We start from the raw sequence: 19,391 nt of genomic DNA on the forward strand, positions 1-19,391 counted from the left end.
GACTGAAGAGAAAGAGATTTAACGGTGAGTACACAAGATCTCCTTTACTCTAGGTCTGCTTGGGGGACACAGGGACAGTGGGGACGTACCAAAGCTGTCACCTGAATCAAGGGTGGGAAGTAGAGGCCTACATGGAACCAGCCACTGCAGCCTGAAGTACCTTCCTGCGGTAGCGGGTGTCAGATGCCGCAAAGGTGCCAAACTGGTAAAATTTGGCAAAGGTACAGATTGAAATCCACGTTGCAGCCTTGCACAATTGTTCCACTGAGGCTTGGTTTCGAAAAGCCCAGGATGCACTCATTCCTCTGGTGGAATGTGCCCTGATTGAGTCTGGGGGAACCTGACCCTGTGATGAATAGGACCACTGGATGGCCTGTTTTATCCAGCAAGATATGGTAGTCTTAGTAGCTGGTGTGCCCCTGAGAGGGCCTGAGAGAAGGATGAACAAGGAGTCCGATTGACAGATGACCCCTGGTGCAGGTAAAACTTGAGGGCCCTAACGGGGTCCAGGGTATGCAATGCCACTTCCTTCGCATTGAAAAGGGATGGGCAGAAGGTAGGAATAGTAATTTCCTGGTTGAGGTGGAAAGTGGAAATCACCTTGGAAAGAAAAGATAGAGAAGTATGAAGTCATTGTGGAAGGTAAACAGAGATCTCAGATACTCTCCGTGCTGAGGCAATAGCCAGCAGAAAACTGGTTTTCCATGTTAGCCACTGAAGTGGAACAGAATCCATGGGCTCAAAGGGAGCGCGTTGCAGGGCACGTAGGACTAGGGTTAAGTCCCAAATGGGCACTGGTGAATGTACTGGGGGCTTTAATTGGGCCACTCCCTGAAGAAAAATCTTAACATCGGGGAGCAAGGCGAGACGTCTTTGGAACAGTGCTGAAAATTGAGATTTCAGCGACCCGAGGGACATGTCCAGTGACAGTCCCTCCTGTATAAAGGCCAGAAGTTGTGGAGTGGAAAAATTTCAATGAATTGAAACCATTACATTGGCACCACCGATGGTAAGTGGACCAGACCCGATGGTATGTCTTGGTGGAGACCGATTTGCGGGCTGCATGTATGGCAGAATGACAGCTTCAGAGAACCCTCCATCGTAGGATCGCGGTTTCAGTAGCCATGCCATCAAATTTATGTTGGCAGGACAAGGGTGAAGGATTGGACCCTGAGAGAGAAGGTCGGGATGAGAGGCAGAGTCCAAGGTTACTCTCCTGAGAGAAGTACTAGATCCGAGACCCAGGATCGACAGGGCCATTTTGGAGCTATGAGGATGAGAATAGTGTGTTCTCTCTGAAGCTTCTCGATCGTTCTTGGAATGAATGCGAGATGGAAGTCCCAGGGAGAGGTGAGGGCGTCTGCCACTAGCGGGTCCCTGGACCTTGCAAAGAAGAGAGAAACTTTTCGAATGTGACGTGATCGACCTCTGGCATCATCCATCTTTGAGTGATCTTGTGGAAGATGTTGTGCTTTAGAGACCACTCGCAGGGATCTAGGGATTGTCTGCTGAGATAATCTGCTTTCCAGTTTAAGAGACCTAGAATGAAGATGGCTGACAGGCGAGTCGGATTGCACATATCTCAAGAAGGTTGATGTGAAGATGTTGTTCCGATAGAGACCAGCGACCCTGCGCTGACTGACCCTCCAGCGCTGCTCCCCAACAGGAGAGGCTTGCATCTGTGGTGAGCAGTCGCCATTGTGGATTCCCTAGGGGTCTGCCACTGGTCAGGTGACTGGTTTGCATCCACCAGAGACTCGAGTCCTGTGGGATAGACGAATTCCAGGAGAAGGGATTTGCACCTCCCGGCCACCAGAATATTCCACTGAAGCTCCCTGAGGTGATGCTGGGCGAAGGGAACTGCTTCTATCATCGAAACCATGACTTCCAACACCTTCATGTAGAATCTCGCAGTGTGGGACTTCGAGAGGAGAGACAGCACGAGGGTCCGTAGATGCTGGACCTTGTCGCTGGGACAGTTTGTGTCTGGGTGTTGAACTGCATCCAGAGGAAGACCATGGATTGGCTCGGGGTTAACGAGGACTTATATAGGTTGATGAACCAACCCAACTCCTGTAACCGAACCATGGTGAAGTGCAACACCTGCTGGGCATCTGGAAGGAAGGTGCCTTGATCAGGAGATCGTCCAGATAAGGAGTTATGGAGATCCCCCTGGTGCGGATTAGAGTAGTGGCCACAGACATGATCTTGGTAAAGACACCAGGGGCGGAAGTCAGGCCAAAGGGAAGGGCCGTGAATTAGAAGTGGCAATTTTGGAAGGCAAATCGCAAGAATCTCTGATGGGGATGTAAAAATGGAACATGAAGGTAGGCGTCCTTTATGTCCAGAGAACCAGGAATTGGCCTGGGGACATGGCTGCGATGACAGACCTGAGGGATTCCATCTTGAACCTTGAATGTATTGAGTTCCTTGAGGTACAGGATAGGCCAAACAGATCCGTCCTTCTTGGGAACCATAAACAAGTTTGAGTAATAGCCTCAGAATCTTTCCTCGGTCAGAACAGGGATGATGACCTCTGAACGGATAAGATTGTCGATTGCGTCGTGCAGCGCCTGAGCCTTTTGATGCCCCTGAGGATACCTGGACATGAAGAACCAGCGGGCAGGAGAGAAGTGAATTCTAGGTGGTAGCCCTTACTCACGACCTCATGTACCCAGGCGTCTTGAGTCAGATTCTTCCAGGAGTCGGCAAACCTGCGAAGTCTCCCTCCTACGGCTGAGTTGCCCGAGGGAAGAAGGGGCAATTCATGGAGACGTGGGCTTGCTGGGCGGCTTGCGGGACTGCCAGGAAGGCCTGAACTTTCCACTGAAGCATCCTCTGCCAGTGGTGGTGTGTCAGGGAGGAGACGATCTCGCGCCCTTGTGCTGGGAGCCGCAAAAAATAAACGGTTCCGATGAAAGGAGGGGTGAGATTTTGGTTATGGGAGTAGCGTACTCTTACCCCCGGTGGCCTGGTTGATGATCTTGTCCAGGTCCGGACCGAAGAGGAGTTTTCCCTTGAATGGAATTGAGGTGAGAAGACAAGTCCGTGGTACACAGCTTCATCCAGAGAGATCTGCAAGCCGCTACTGATAAGTGAAGTCGGCTGAAGTTCTGCTAATCACCTGTAACGCATTGAGCTCAAGCTTCTTGTCCATGGAGTCCTTGAAGGAGGCTGCATCAGGAACTCGTAAGGCAGTGTCCTTGGATAGTCGAGAGGCATGTCCACTGAAGGTGGGAGGTCCACTTTTCAGTTAGATCCTGTGGAAAAGGATATAGATTGAGAAAACAGCGGTTAGCCTGGAAGCATCTCTCTGACTTGGGACATTCCTGTTGGATAATTTGCTTGAGTTGAGCATGAGAGGGAAAGGAAGGTGAGGACCTGCTGTAGTGCTTAAACAAGGAGGTGAAAGTACTGGAACTATGTTCAGGCTCCTGTAAGTGAAGGGTCTCTAATAATGAGGAGATGAGGGAATCAATGGCCTCTGAGGAGAGTTTGGGGGGAGTCCTCTTCCTCATCGTCGGAACTGTGAGATAGTTCACCATCAGACAGGGCCAGATCCTCCTCGGAGTCAGGCGGCAGGGAAGAAGTAGTAATGGACTCTGCCTCACACTCATCCTCGGAAGGAGAGGGGGCTATACATTTTAGAGGCTTAAGCCGAGGATTATCTAGCCGTACTAGAAGTTTATCAAGGGAGAGAGTCAATTAAGGAATGCTGGTGGCAAGCTGAGATGACCATTCTGGGGGAGGATGGGGGTCCAGGGGGTGGAGTCCCGGGGCTGGCTTGATGGGTCCCCGTGGGAGGCTTGGCTTACCTGAGGACGGAGTTCTGAAGTTTCTGAAACGACCTCAGGTGGCTTGCACATGGAACACAGAGGGTCCTCGTGACCAGATGGCAGGCGTTTGCGGCATTTGGAACAAGCTAAATACTTAACCGATGAAGTAGTTGCTGGCCTGGAAAAAAGGTTATCACCTGTACCTTCAGACATGGTGTACATAAGCTGTTCCTGTAAGAGAAGAATTAAGTTAACAATATATATAATGTAGGTTATATATATAAATAAACTGAAAATTCCTCCCCAGGGTACTGCTGGGTGGAAAGCCTTGGAGGAGAGTAAAGCCTGATAAGGCAGTAATTACAAAGCCTGCTGCCCTGTGGCAATAGCTAAAAACCCCACTGTGTCAGAAGTACTGCCCTGTTGTGTTCTAAGAAAAAACAGGAGGGGTGGGGACTGCGCTGCAGAGAAGCTGCTGAAGAGCTCTGCCCAGCGTGGTTAGTCTGCTAGTAATGGAGACTGGAACCTCCTTCAGAATCAATGGGAAGTAGCTGCCTGGCTGCGCAATGTAGAGTGCAAAGAATGGCCCCTCCCCTAGCAGTTACGTAAGGTGCTGAAGCGTGCCTTACAAAAATGGCATCTAAGGCACCAGCGCGCACTTCCGGATGCAGCACCGGGTGTGCGTACATTAAGTGCAAAATCTGACGAGCAGTTGCCTCCCCAGGTAGAGTGAAAGACAACCGATGCTAAGCCCACAATAACTCTCTTGCGCTACTGACAGTGAGGACAGTAGGAAACATAAATGCCATTCCTATTGCCGGCCTGTGTGTTTGGTGGAGGCTGTTTAACATACTGCTTGGGTGTGAACTAGTGACCTGCAGGTTGCAACAAAGTCTCCTATACTGCTGTGCAAGGCAGATGGATTGTGAAGAGGGGGAAGGTGCTCAGAGAGTGAATAGGCTGGCTATTAAGGATATATGCTTACCTTAAATGAGCCACGGCAGCAGTTCCCAGAGTGTAGTGTAGGGATCCTGGAGGCATATAAGGAGGAATCAGCCACAGGATGAACCTGGCTATACCTCAGCCCTGTGTCCCGGGCCAGCGCATCCTCTCTCTGGACGACAGAGGGAGGGAATCAGTGCTGGATGGTCACCCCGGTGACATCCTGAAGTAATGGATCAGACTACTCAGTGTAGCTGTCCATCTCCATATAATGTGAAGGAATTGTAATAAAATAAAAATAAAAAAATACTCCTGAATGCAGGAGACGGTCCTAACCTCCTGAGGACACAACGAAACTGGGTGTTTCTGCTTACAGAGGAGGGGTATAGCAGGAGGAGGAGGGGTATAGCAGGAGGAGGAGGGATCAAGTTTCTATTTTTTTATTGTGTCCTGCCTCCTAGTGGTGCCAGCTATACCCCACTGTCCCTGTGTCCCCCAAGCAGACCTAGAGAAATGGTTGTAAGCTAAACAAAATAAAATGTATGAAAATGAGTAAATCAATATACCATAATAACAGTAGGAAACTATAGGTATGGGAACTGTTATCCAGAATGCTCGGGCCTGGGTTTTCTGGATAACTGATCTTTCTGTAACTTGGATCTTCAAACCTACTACTTCAAAGGCTACTAGAAAATCATGTAAACATTAAATAAACCCAATAGACTGTCTTGTTTCCAATAAGGATTAATTATATCTTAGTGTGGGTCAAGTACAAGGTACTGTTTAATTATTACAGAGAAAAAGGAAATCCTTTTAAAATTTTGGATTATTTGGATAAAATTGAGTCTATGGGAGATGGCCTTTCCGTAATTTGGAGCTTTCCAGATAATGGAACCCGCAATAAAAAGTAGCAATAACAATACATTTGTAGCCTTACAGAGCATTTGATTTTAGATGGGGTCATTGACCCATATTTGAAAGCTGTGAGAAGGCAAATAAGTTAAAAAAACAAAAAAACAATTAAAACCCATTGAGAAGTTGCTTAGAATTAGCTATTCTATAACACACCAAAAGTTAAGTTAAAGATGAACCACCCCTTTAAGAAGGATATAAATAATTGGAGAAAATGCAAAGGTTTGTAACTAAACTGGTGGAAGATTTAAATTATGAGGGCAGACTGTTATGGTGGTGGTTTTATCTTGGGGGGGGAAGACACTTGCGAGGGGATATAATTCTTTTTTACAAGTACATTACAAGTACTCGAGTGCAATTTAGACAGATACTGGGGGATCAGCAGCTGGGCTGACCTAGTAGGGAACTAAAGCCAGTCTTTTCTTGTGTGACTGCAGGGCTGTGATTGGCTAACTACTAATTGGATGTAAATATACTGGGTGATGGGAAACAATCTATAGCAGAAACTTGTACAGGTATTGGATCCGTTATCCAGGAACACATTATTCTGAAAGTTCCAAATTTCAGAATGACTTTCTCCCATAGGCTCCTTTTTATCCAATAATCCACATTTTGAAATATAATTTCATTTTTCTCTGTAATAATAAAAAGTATCTTGTACTTGATCCAAACAAAGATATAATTAATCCTTATTTGAAGCAAAACCAGCCTATTGGGTTTATTCAATGTTTACATGATTTTCTAGTAGACTTAAGGTATGAAGATCCAAATTACGAAAAGCTCAATTATCAGGAAACCCTAGGTCCCGTAGAGAAGAGACTGGAATATGCATAGGAGAGACCTGAATAGAAAGATGAGTAATAAAAAGTGGCAATAACTATACATGTGTAGTCTTGCAGAGCATTTGTTTTTACGTGGGGTCAGTGACCAAATTTGAAAGCTGTAAAGGGTCAGAAGAAGAAGGCAAATAATTCAAACATGATAAAAAATAAAGGCCAGTTGAAAAGTTGCTTAGAATAAGCCATTCTATAATATACTAAATGTTAACTTAAAGGTGAACAACCCATTTAAGGCAAACAACCGGAAGTGGGATTCATAGATCACAATCACTAGACTTACAAGACTTTGAAATACAAGGGCATACTTTGTTGCACAAAACATTTCTACATATCTGTGGCAGTTGTAGTTGGGTTTTATGGAGGGAACATTACAAGAAGAGTATGACACACAGCTCCGACATGCATAGGGCAGGCAGAGTATGGCACACACAGGAGGCATAGAGCAGGCAAAGTATGGCACACACAGGGAGCATACGGAAGGCAGAGTATGGCACACACAAGGAGCATAGGGCAGGCAGAGTATGGCACATACAGGGAGCATAGGGCAGGCAGTGTATGGCACACACAGAGAGCATAGGGAAAGCAGAGAATTGCACACACAGGAGGCATAGAGCAGGCAAAGTATGGCACACACAGGGAGCATACGGAAGGCAGAGTATGGCACACACAAGGAGTATAGGGCAGGCAGAGTATGGCACATACAGGGAGCATAGGGCAGGCAGTGTATGGCACATCCAGGGAGCATAGGGAAGGCAGACTACAGCTGGACGACTCTAATATGAGCAGTTCACAGGCCCGGATTTGTGGAAAGGTCAGAAAGGCCTGGGCCTAGGGCAGCAGAATTTTTTTGCCCGCATTGGTTCGGAAGCACAGGGAATTTGCAGGAGATACAATAGTTTTTAAAATGCCATGTGCACCAATCACCAGTACTCCAGACCCGATGCTGAAAATTTCCACATGTACACAAAGGAAGGGGGAGAGGATGGGGGGTGATGAGCGGCAGTAGGCCCAGGGGCACCTGCATTATAAATCCAGCCCTGGCAGTTCATACTGTGCTACATACAGTGACACAATGCTGGTGCCCCTCCAGTAGTTTGCATTAGGTGTGAACAGTGTGGGCACGTTCAGTCTGAGATGTGAACAGTAAAGGTCTTTAGGGGTGTGAACAATAGAGGGGTTACAGGTGTGAACAGTGCAGGGGGATTAGAGGTGTGAACTATGCAGGATTTTACCATCTGAATTTGAATTGTAATCTGTGCAGTGGCCAGTTAATCTCAGTATTGATAAATGTTAAATCTTGCACCTGGTAAGCAGGTTTTAAATGATGTATTATGGATAAAAAAGTGTTGGAATAGAAATAATGTTTCTCGTGCTAGGGGTGATGTTACCAGTTCAGATACACAGCAGCCCTAAAGGCCCATGTTTCCTTGTGAAGCTCCATATGTCTTATCTTGACCAGCCTTTTCCTTGGTGCCACCTGAGCGCCACATTTTCCACTTGTACAGGGCCGTTGGTGCTTTCTGGGAAACGTGTCAATCATGTGCATGAAGGCTTATGTTTTGTGTGGGGAGAGGGTCAGAGACTACTTTCTAGTCTTAAAATATAATAACATGTATTGAATATGTTTACTGAAACTCCGTTTATGCATGACAGGTATTTCAGAGCTTGGAGGACCATCATCTGGAGGTAGTATCCTTCTTTCATGAGAAAAGTTTTCATGGACTAATTGCTCATGACCCTGAGTAAACCCTCTGTAAGCGTCCCTTCATGCTACAGCTCCCATGCCCTCATGGAAGAATTTGACCACCAATCAGTTTCTAAAGCAGGAAATTGCCAAGCAGTTTGGCCTAAAAGATGAGCCACTTTCCAATTTTTTGCAGCTCTCTTAGGTAAGTAGATGAAGTAGCAGCAGTGTGAAGAACACGTCTGGTTGTGCTCTAGACCACAAGCTTCCAAGTCAATGGGAAATTGCAACAAATTCTTCAGCCTTTTGATTAGCCTAAAGAATGAAATATATCCTATACACATACTAGCCTCTTTTAATGGAACAGTCATGGATGTGTACCCTCTTTATGGACACAGCATTTTGCCGCTTGAGTGTTTTCAGTGCTGTGAACATGCATTAGCTAGCACTTGCAAGCTGTTCCCATAAGAATGAATTGACAAACATTTTGCTCAACAAAACCTTTGGTGTTCATTACACTTATAGGAGGGAAAAGATATCATGTTATCTCACGTTCTCCACAAAGTGCACACATACATTCACTTTATCCGTTCCCTTCAGTTTTCTTAATCTATAATTCATCTCCCTTGTGCAGCTAAGTTTTAACCATATCCTGTCCTGTGTAGTAACCTTTTCCACAATAACTTCTCCCCACTTATTGAAATACATTTTACATATAAATATAGCTGCAGCCTACAAGTGTTTACCAGCCCTGTCAAGTCTCTATAGTAAAGACACTGGGATGACAGAACTTATCTTTAAAGGAACAGTAACACCAACATTTTTTAACATTTAATGCATCCTCAAATAGCTATAGTACTAGGTCAGGTTTACTCTAATTTTTTTTTTTTTAACTACTTCCTGCTTTGAAGCTCACGTGGTTTCCACTGATTGGGTTTCTTATAAAACAAGAACATGAGTAGATTTCACTTTCATTCTTCTTTAACTTTTTAGTGTTTCTTATTCTTTCCATTCTCACCCCACCCACCCCATCTATATATATTACCCCTCCCAAAGGTGACCAATACCCAGAATAAAGACACACACAAAGCAACTTGATGTTAAATCTGTGTAAGTCACAGTTTTATTGATAATAATTAGATAAACTGCACTATTTTATCCAGAGGAAGGCAAAAAACCTCTAGCAAGATTGGGACAATCTGCTACTAGAGGGGAAAATTCCTTCCTGACCCCTTAACAGCGATCGGATTTGCTCCCAGGATAAATGTGCCAAATTAAATCAAGGGAAGCAGGGTGAGGGAAACAGAAGGGAATATGGCAGCATGCACATAAGCGCCTTTAAGCTACAAGGTGAACACTACATTCCATTCTATTGGACCCCAGGCAGCCTGTAGACCCGGCTTCTGCAGTCTGAGGGATGAGTGGACAGGAATGCAGGGTTCACTGAGTGGCTTAAAGGTGCTCCTGTCTATGGAACCATATTTAGGTGGAAAGAAGAGACACTGTGGTTGGAATTGCGATAAGGGAATGGAAATAGAAGGTAATATGGCAGCATACACACAAGCACCTTTTACCTACAAGATGAACACTGCATTCCTCTCCATTCCATTGGACCCCAGGCAGCCTGCAGAACCCAGCTTCAGCAGTCTTGAGGGATAGAATGGAAAGGAATGCAGGGTCTACTGAGTGGTTTAAGGGTGCTCTTGTCTATGAAACCATATTTTAGGTGTAAGGGGGGCAGCACTGGTGAAATTATGGTGGAGGGAATTGAAACAGAGGGGAATATGGCTACATATACATGGGAGCGCCTTTAAGCTGCCAGGTGAACACTGCATTCCTCTCCATTCCACTGGACCCCAGGCAGCCTGCAGACCCGGCTTCTGCAGTCTGAGGGATGGCGTGAAAAGGAATGCAGGATCTACCGAGTGGCTTGAGTGTGTTCCTGTCTATGGAACGATATTTTAGGTGTAAGTGTGGCACCGCTGGTGGAATTACAGTACAAATAATTAGGGAAATAAGGGACACTGTGGTTGGAATTGTGGTGCAGGGAACTAAAATAGAAGGGACTATGGCTGCATATACATGAGCACCATTAAGCTAAAAAGTGAACCCTGCATTCCTCGTCATTCTATTGGACCCCAGGCAGCCTGCAGACCCGGCTTCTGCAGTTTGAGGGATGGACTGAAAAGGAATGCAGGGTCTACCAAGTGGCCTAAGGGTGCTCCTGTCTAAGTAACCATATTTTAGGTGTAAGGGGGGAGCACCACTGGTGGAATCATGGTGTATTGGAGTGGAGGCACCGCTGGTGGAATGGAGAATGGCTCACTCACCTCTGTGTCATGAAGATCACCTACACAGAGGTGCATCGATACGTGGTACCGTGTAAAATGCGATGGTGCTGGAGGCTGGTGGGCTCTCTGCAAAACCAAACAAAATACCGTTAAACTTGTACCCCAGGGTTTTACCTTAGCAAGTGATATCTCTGTAGAAATTCTATAACATTTTGGGGGTTTTAAACAGAAATATGGCAGTTATGCAAATTAACATTACTAAATGCGAATGTACCATTTGTGATTATGGGACAAATTGCAAATCGCAGGTTTTTCTGCATTTTCAAGCCATTTGATCCCAATCCCTTGCCAAAATGATGAAGATACACTTCCTATTAGTTTCTATGGCATCTCAATAGATTTCAGCTGCCAAGGATTTATATGTTCTTTTTGTGGTTGTTTTTCACAAAATCAAAGCATTGCAATGGCTTTCAATACATCAGCCTTATAACAAAATAGTAATAATTGAACAAAGATATTCATTAGATACTGTACCTGGATATGTATCCATGTACTTCCTGAAAATTGCCCAGTTTATCTCCTCTAGTTGTTTGTAGAGGGATTTCAGTTGGGCTTTGGCCTTCCTCTTGTCCTGCAGGACCTCAGCCATAAATCTGATTTTCCACCACCTCGTTAATTCCAGGCTGTCTCTAGCTATACAATAATCATAGCTTGTCCATTTTATTTCGCCAATGATGTCCTTCCTCATGCTTTCCAAATCAGTGATCTTACAGATCCTCTCCTCCTTCCTGTAGATCCACTGTGAGCCCTAGAGAAATGTAAGAAAAAGAAGACATTAAAGGGAATCTGTCGTCATTTTAAACTTTTTTTTTTTTGCATTTTTATAAAAAAAACACATCCATAAACACTGTCTGGCAAATAAAATGTTAATCCACAACTCCATGCATAAGTTATTTTAGTTTGTATTTTGTCATGGGGGCTTCCATTTCTGCTCATTACACATTCATCCTGTGCTGCTCTAACAGCAGGCACAGCATTACCTGTGTGCTTGGAGGCAGCCACTCTGTAATGAAAAGCCAGGTCGCACTACGACATGAGAATCTAGCTGTACACTCCCCCTCCCCTCTCTGCCCATGCGTGTGATGTTTGGAGGAGAGAGGTCACATGGTTTGCAGGGTTTCACTTTCCTACGTCCTGCTCTACAGCTGCACTAGCAGCCCCTCCTCCCACAGACACTATCAAAGCTCCTGCCGTTCTGTAAGTTTGATCTCTGCATTCCTTTGGAGGGGGGAACTTTCTCTCCTTGTTGCCTTCCTAGTTAGTTTTACTGGTTACTAGATGAGGTAAAGGAGCTGTGAGTTCCCTCTGCTATCCACCTCACACAGACCTTGCTCCTTTCCTACCTGCAATACTTCTTTTTTCATTAACTACTTACTGCCTCCTTTCTCCTGAGCTATTTTAACCCTTCCTAGACTTCCTCCTAAGTTTTCCTGTTTTTCAAGTATGTCCTCCTTATTTTATCCTTTTTTTCTATTCCCTGTCATCAGTCCTGGGAGTGTACTCCTGTGTTTCTGCCATTCATTTTTGTGTAAACAAATATAATAAACTATCTATATAAAATATTTTTTCCAGTGCCCAAAATGAATTGTGTGTGTATATATATTTATTTATTTTTGAAACGTAAGTGGGGGCAGTGATCACAGGACTATCTTATTTCAGTCCTTCTAAAGTGGTGTCAGTGGGAGCTTATCTTGATTCCTGCCTATTGTTCAATTGACAGGCTCAGCAGACAAGGCTCTATTTACATTACAGCAGCTTGTAAGAGGGAGGGGTAATGACATCACTCCAACTTGCAGTGCAGCAGTAAAGTGTGACTGAAGTTTATCAGAGCACAAGTCACATGACCTGAGGGCGGCTGGGAAATGTCAAAATGTCTAGCCCCATAGCAAATTTTAAAATTAGATATAAAAAAATCCATTTCTTGTTTTGAAAAACGGATTTCAATGCAGGATTCTGCTGTAGTAGCACTATTAACTGATACATTTTGTAAAAAACATGTTTTTCCACGACAGTATCCCTTTAAGGTTTCCAGCAGTTTGTGTTTAATTCCTAGTAATAATGAAAGTGACAATTTCTTCCCACAGGCACAATAAGCAAAACTATATGTATTTATTACCACTAGGGGAGCTGTTAGATTGATCGTCGTTGCAAAGCATAAGCTTTTTGGTTCAATAGAAGTTTTGGTGTTGAGGTGGGTAAGAAAATACATGCTTTTAAGGCTTTCAAGTTAGCTGTGACAGCCGAATCATTTATAAGGTACAAGGAGGCCAATAAATCATGCAAAGAAGCTATAAGGCAAGCTAAAATTGATATGGAAAAGGATATTTTTTAAAAATAATCCAAAATTATTTTTTAAATATGTTAATAGTAAAAAAAATGAAGCAGTAGGGGTGGGACCTTTAGTATCAGAGGGTGGCCAGCTGGTTGATGAAAACAAAATAAATGCACAGATTCTGAACTCGTATTTTTGTCTGTCTACACAAATGAGGAGCCAGTTAATGAAGGTTTCCTTCTTAATAGTCACAATTTTAGTAATACAACTAATGATGCATGGTTCACACATGAGGAAATTCAAAAGAGACTAGAACATGTTAAGATTAACAAAGGGCCCAGATGGTATTCATCCCAGGGTACTTAGCGAGCTTAGCTCTGTGATTGCCAAAACTCTTTACTTAATTTTTCAGGATTCATTGAGGTCTGGCATGGTGCTAAGAGACTGGCTAATTGCTAATGTGGTGCCTCTATTCAAAAAAGGATCCCGTTCTCAGCCTCAAAACTATAGGCCAGTTAGTCTGACGTCAGTGGTAGGAAAGCTTTTCGAAGGGTTAATAAAGGATGGACTTTATAGCAAATCATAATACTATGAATGTGTGCCAGCCTGGTTTTATGCATAATAGATTTTGCCAGACTAACTTAATTTCTTTTTGTGAGAAGGTAAGCAGGGTCCTCGATTCTGGGATGGAAGTGGATATGATTTACTTAGGCTTTGCTAAAGCATTTGATACAGTGCCACACAAAAGGTTACTGGTTAAATAAAGGAATGTTGGCCTGGAACATAGTATTTGTACCTGGATAGAGAACTGGCTAAAAGATAGACTACAAAGAGTGGTGGTAAATGGAACATTTTCTAATTGGACCAGTGTTGTTAGTGGAGTACCGCAGGGCTCTGTACTTGGTCCCTTGCTTTTAAACTTGTTTATTAATGACCTGGAGGTGGGCATTGAAAGCACTGTTTTATTTTTGATGATACTAAATTGTGCAGAGCTATGCTCCATGCAGGATGCTGCCACAGAGTGATTTGTCTAAGTTATGAAACTGGGCAGCAAACTGGAAAATTAGGTTCAATGTTAATAATTGCAAGGTTATGCAAAATAATATAAATGTAAGTTATACACTAAATGGCAGTGTATTGGGAGTTTCTATAAATGAGAAGGATCTAAGGGTTTTTGTAGATAACAAGTTGTCTAATTCTGGGCAGTGTCATTCTGTGGCTACTAAAGCAAATAAAGTTCTGTCTTGCATAAAAAAGGCATTCACTCAAGGGATGAAAACATAATTATGCCTCTATATAGGTCCCTGGTGAGGCCTCATCTGGAGTATGCAGTGCAGTTTTGGACTCCAGTCCTTAAAGGAAAACTATACCCCCCAAACAATGTAGGTCTCTATTAAAAGATACTGAGTAAAACAGCTCATGTGTAAAACCCTGCTTCATGTAAATGAACCATTATCATAATAATATACTTTTTTAGTAGTATGTGCCATTGGGTAATCATAAATAGAAAATTGCCATTTTAAAAAATAAGGGCCGCCCCCTGAGATCGTAAGATTCACTGTGCACACATACAAACCACATGTAAGGTCACATGAGCCAATTAACAGGCAGAGTTCTGCCTTTTGCTTCCTCACTTCTTCCTGTTACAGTTAGTGTTGTAGTATTTCTGGTCAGGTGATCTCTGAGGCAGCACAGATAGAGTCACGAAATGGTGGTTCAAGGCAAGAGATGTAAAAGGGCAATATTTATGTAAATATATATTCCAGTTTGGTAAGATTCTTTAATATGTCACTGAATATTATATAAACTATCTGTTGCTTAAGTATTCATTTTGGGGGTATAGTTTTCCTTTAAGAGGGATATAAATGAGCTGGAGAGAGTGCAGAGACGCGCAACTAAATTGGTTAGAGGGGTGGAAGACTTAAATTATGAGGGTAGACTGTCAAGGTTGTGGTTGTTTTCTCTGGAAAAAAAGGGACATGATAACACTTTACAAGTACATTAGAGGACATTATAGACAAATAGCAGGGGACCTTTTTACCCATAAAGTGGATCACCGTACCAGAGGCCACCCCTTTAGACTAGAAGAAAAGAACTTTCATTTGAAGCAACGTAGGTGGTACTTCACAGTCAGGACAGTGAGGTTGTGGAATGCACTGCCGGGTGATGTTGTGATGGCTGATTCAGTTGATGCCTTTAAGCTTGGATGATGTTTTGTACAGACATAATATCAAAGGCTATTGTGATACTAAACTCAATAGTTAGTACAGATATGGGTATATATATATGTGAAAGTATGGATGGGTGTGTGTATGGATGCTGGGTTTTCATTTGGAGGGGTGAACTTGATGGACTTTGTCTTTTTTCAACCAGATTTAACTATGCAACTATGTAGCCATGATCTCTACAGACAGAGCAAATAACATGGCAACTCTCAATAGTAAGTTCTAACTCTAAATATGGGAAATGTAACGCTCAGGGCAAACACTAAACTAAACCCTGTTATATTTCTATTTAATGACATTTACATGAAAGATACACAATGTTAATAATTGGGTTAGTATTCCCTTTAAACCATTGGGTACCTTTGTCTACAGCCACTTTAGAGAGCAGCCTTACCTGGCGATAGCCTTTTATGTAAAGGCGGTCCTTGCTTGAACACATGCCCATCTCCGACACCCCTGCAAAATAAAATAGAGATGTGGGAAGGTTAGAGTTAATGTGGAGAGGTGCCATATGTATAGGGACAGCACATAGGAACAAGCACATTTACTAATATGATTTATCTGCCATGATATTATGCCCCTTTTTTTGTGCTTCTACTGAACCTGTTGAACTGGAACTATTCAAATGCTCCGATTGGCTGCCCACCTGCCTTAAATTACATAATTTGCCCCACCCTGGAAATTTTCCAAGGGAGTCCCATGTTAGGGGTGCCCTTGAAAAGAAAAGCTTACAGTCCAGTTTATACTAGTGTGAAAAAGTACATTGCTGGGGTGGGGGCTGTACATTGAATTTCAGGGACAATAGTGGGTTGGGACCAACCAAGGGGGACTGCAGGGACAGACTAAAGATAAATCCCCCTACTCACAAAGGTGAGACTAAAGAAGAACAGCTATAGCTACATCTATAATGAGAAGCATGGCAACGCCTACAGCCAAGGGATAAGCTAACCTTACTGTTGCAAGTGCACATTATAGAGGGGGAAATACAGGACCAGTACCTTTGTCCAGAGGATCCCAAATGAGAAGATGTTATCTCTGGCAGGGGGTCACTCAAGGTCTTCTTTGTCTTCTCTCTTCTCTTTGCTTCTCTCTCTCTTCTTCTTTTGCTGTCTCTCTCACAATCGCTTTCTCTCTCAAATCGGTCTCTTGCAAATCGCTCGGAATATTTCACTTTTTGAGGAGAAATAATAAAGAGATTATGAGCAGGAGCATAATGGGGGCTGTGGACCCTGCCACTTCTAGAGCCCCAGATGCTGTAAATGGCAGTCAGCTCTATATCCTTCTACACTGTGATTAAAAATAGTATGCCAATGCATAAACTACAGATCCCATAATGCACTCACTATAAGGCTGTAATTGGAAGTGAGGGAGCCTGACTGATGTTGTGTGTGCTATTTAGCTAACAAAAATGTTGGGCAATCAGGATGTAGGCTTTTATCACTGGCATGTGGAAAGGGCCTTCATCATCTCCCATGATGCACTATAAGGGTTGACCATAAGAGGTATGTAGCATTTGTATTGCTTATCATGTCATGATCAGGGCGGGCTTGTAACAGCACTACAGATCCCATCATGCTCTATGAATCCTTGGTTATATTAATACAGGGGTCATCTCCGTATTCCTATTGGTTTCCCTTTCCCCCTGCATGTACCTAGTGTGCCTGCTTCCCATAACCAGCTGTGTTCTGATCAGTGCCCCTGCACCCTTAATGCCAGGAATCCTAAGGGCAGACATTTATTATTCTGATTTGTGCTACTTGTCTTTCTACTTAAGCCTCTCTGAACTGTCACCCACCCCAGGATGAGTGCGACCGTTGTAAAATGACAGTTGGCAAATGACCGTTGGCATTTACAGCAGAGGAAATTGTCTAATGTTTCAAATGCAACAAGTAAACCAAACACCCATTGCCTTAGAACTATAAGTTTTTATGGTCCTACTCCCATTAGAGATGGCATATGGGGAGATTTTAGGCACTTTGACACCCATATGTGTCAGGGCTGCCATCAGAAACCCATTTTCAGGTGATACCCTGTATAAGTGTAATATCTAGGTATCTGTAACCAATTAATACTGAGTTTATTTGAATATATGTTCAGTACCTCTCAACAGGCTGCAGTTCCCATGTACAATTGCAGGAATATAACGGCAAGTTGCCTTAAATTAACCCCCCCATTCCTGCTTGTCATACAGATGGCATTTGGAACAGTTTCATGACAAGCAGCTCCCCAAGCAATTAGATTGGTAGGCAGTGGGGCAATTTTAGAAGCGATGCCCCCACTACCCAAGCTACTATAAATGATGGGTGACAAAACACCCAAAATTGCCCTTTGTATCATCTAAATATGCCCCCTGTTCCCCAAGTATGGATCTGCTGCACTTACCTCTGAATCCAGAAATGAAATAACGGTCATTTGTAGCTGAGCCATTAGATCACCTTCCTTGCAGCTTTCAGCCAATCAGAGCTGAGCTGGGAGTGATGTCACCGATATAAGACATGATATCCCAGTAACTGACAGGCAATCGCATACATGCACATACTTGCACATTCTGAAACAACACTAATAAACTATACAACACTAATAAATTATAAACATAAGCAGCTTTAGAACCAGGGGCCCCATCAGATCTCCTGGGACCCCTGACTGGACCCCGCCCTGTTCCCATTTAATGACGGCCCTGCTTAGATCTCTGTCTGTAACTGAACTACAGCTCAGCTACTAGTTATCACGGGGACAGCTTTGTAGTTAAGCAATGGCTAGAGACACACAGAGATCTCTGAGGTAGTAACGGGGGCCCCAACGGAGGGGGTACGGGGGGTTCTGCATTTAGCGTAGGAAGTGTAACTTTAGTACTAAATGTCACATATAAAACAAAAGGTTTGATCCTGTTGTGGCACTTCCACATATTCCTGCACTAGCAGGGAGGATGCTGGTAGTTGTATGCTCCAGCATCTGAAATAATATTTTTTCTATCATATTCTTGCATACCAGCTTAGTTATTACCACATTTGACTTTAAATGTCTAGTGGCAGGCTGTGCCCTTACATATGTTTGGGAGTGCATGCAAACAAGATCCACTTGTGGGGCTGGGTGATAGCTCTATCCAGAACATACAAACAATCCACTGTGGTCACTTGGGTAAGGCAAGTACTAGACTGGAGGCGCATGAGTTTGGTGCTAGTTTGGATAGAAAAGTTGTATGGAACAATTGTATAAAAATCTTCTTTTATTGAATCTTCTTTAAAAACACACAAAAATCCGGATGAGCAGAGCAGGGGAGTACATGGCTCAACGCCTTTCGTGACTACAGCGGTCACTTCATCAGAAGCCAAAAGCACCCCCTGCTGGCAACATATTTATACAAATTGCTTAATCCATTAATTAAAAACACCTGGTAATACCAATCAATCTGATTAAAAACATAATCACATTAACATACATCCCAGTATGAGGTTTCAAAAACATATTTAATCAATATGATATAATGCATTATAATATGTTATAATATAACGATATAAACTAGGAAAAATATGTATAAGTATATTATTCTTTATTTGTTTTTTTCTTTATTTTGTTTTTTTTACTTAATATGGTTTCTTTATTTGTGTGCTTTGGAGCTACTTATTTTTGATAGGCAACTTCATTTATTTGTTTATTTACATTATATACAACTTATCAATGTTGTGTACATATATATATATATATATATATATATATTTATTTATATACTTATACATAAGTATAAGTATATAACACACATCCGTATTTTTGTGTGTTTTTAAAGAAGATTCAATAAAAGAAGATTTTTATATAATTGTTCCATACAACTTTTCTATCCAAACTAGCACCAAACTCATGCGCCTCCAGTCTAGCCCTTACATATGTTGTCAGGGTCGGCTGGGGGTCCGGGGCTCACTGGGATTACTGTCTCAGGGCCCTGCCCCTGCTGTACCCCCCCCCCAGTGTTAGCAGCTGTCAGTGAGCTTTTGAGAGACACATAGGTACAGAGGTTTTTCTGCTCACAGTGAAAGCTGCAGGGGTCTGTTCTGAAGCACTCACTGAAGTTACTCATGTCCAGAGAGAGTCGCTGACTAAAGGTGGCCATACACTATTAGAGGTCGCCAAACAAGCGAATCTTAACCTGATATGCCCACTAACGGCTGGGCAATACCAGATTAATCAGAACATTCGGCCCTGGGACCGAACAATCAGATTACAATGCTGTGAATGCTGTAAACCTACAATACAAGTTGGCAACCCTAGGAATTTAGTTGCAGAGTCCACAGCCCGCCACTAGAACCCATTACCACTTTCCCATGTTTGAATTTGCAGCTCACGAATAGGTGAGCTGCAGTGGAGCGGTCACATGGTAGGATCACATGACTGTGAC

General features: G+C 43.3%; 1 long non-coding RNA gene across 2 annotated transcripts; it reads right to left on the reverse strand.

The window, feature by feature from the left end:
• Positions 1-9,258: 9,258 nt before the first annotated feature.
• LOC121399987 lies at positions 9,259-19,350 on the reverse strand. 2 transcript variants are annotated; one of them, XR_005965405.1, is made up of 5 exons: positions 17,384-19,350; positions 16,000-16,171; positions 15,396-15,457; positions 10,979-11,252; positions 9,259-10,570 (listed from the first exon to the last, which is right to left on the reverse strand). It is a non-coding gene; the product is annotated as an uncharacterized LOC121399987 (long non-coding RNA). The 2 variants fall into 2 exon arrangements; XR_005965404.1 differs by having other exon boundaries at positions 16,000-19,350.
• Between the last annotated feature and the right edge of the window lie 41 nt (positions 19,351-19,391).

The sequence above is a fragment of the Xenopus laevis genome, chromosome 2L (genome assembly GCF_017654675.1).
Source record: "Xenopus laevis strain J_2021 chromosome 2L, Xenopus_laevis_v10.1, whole genome shotgun sequence".
Classification (NCBI taxonomy): Eukaryota; Metazoa; Chordata; class Amphibia; order Anura; family Pipidae; genus Xenopus; species Xenopus laevis.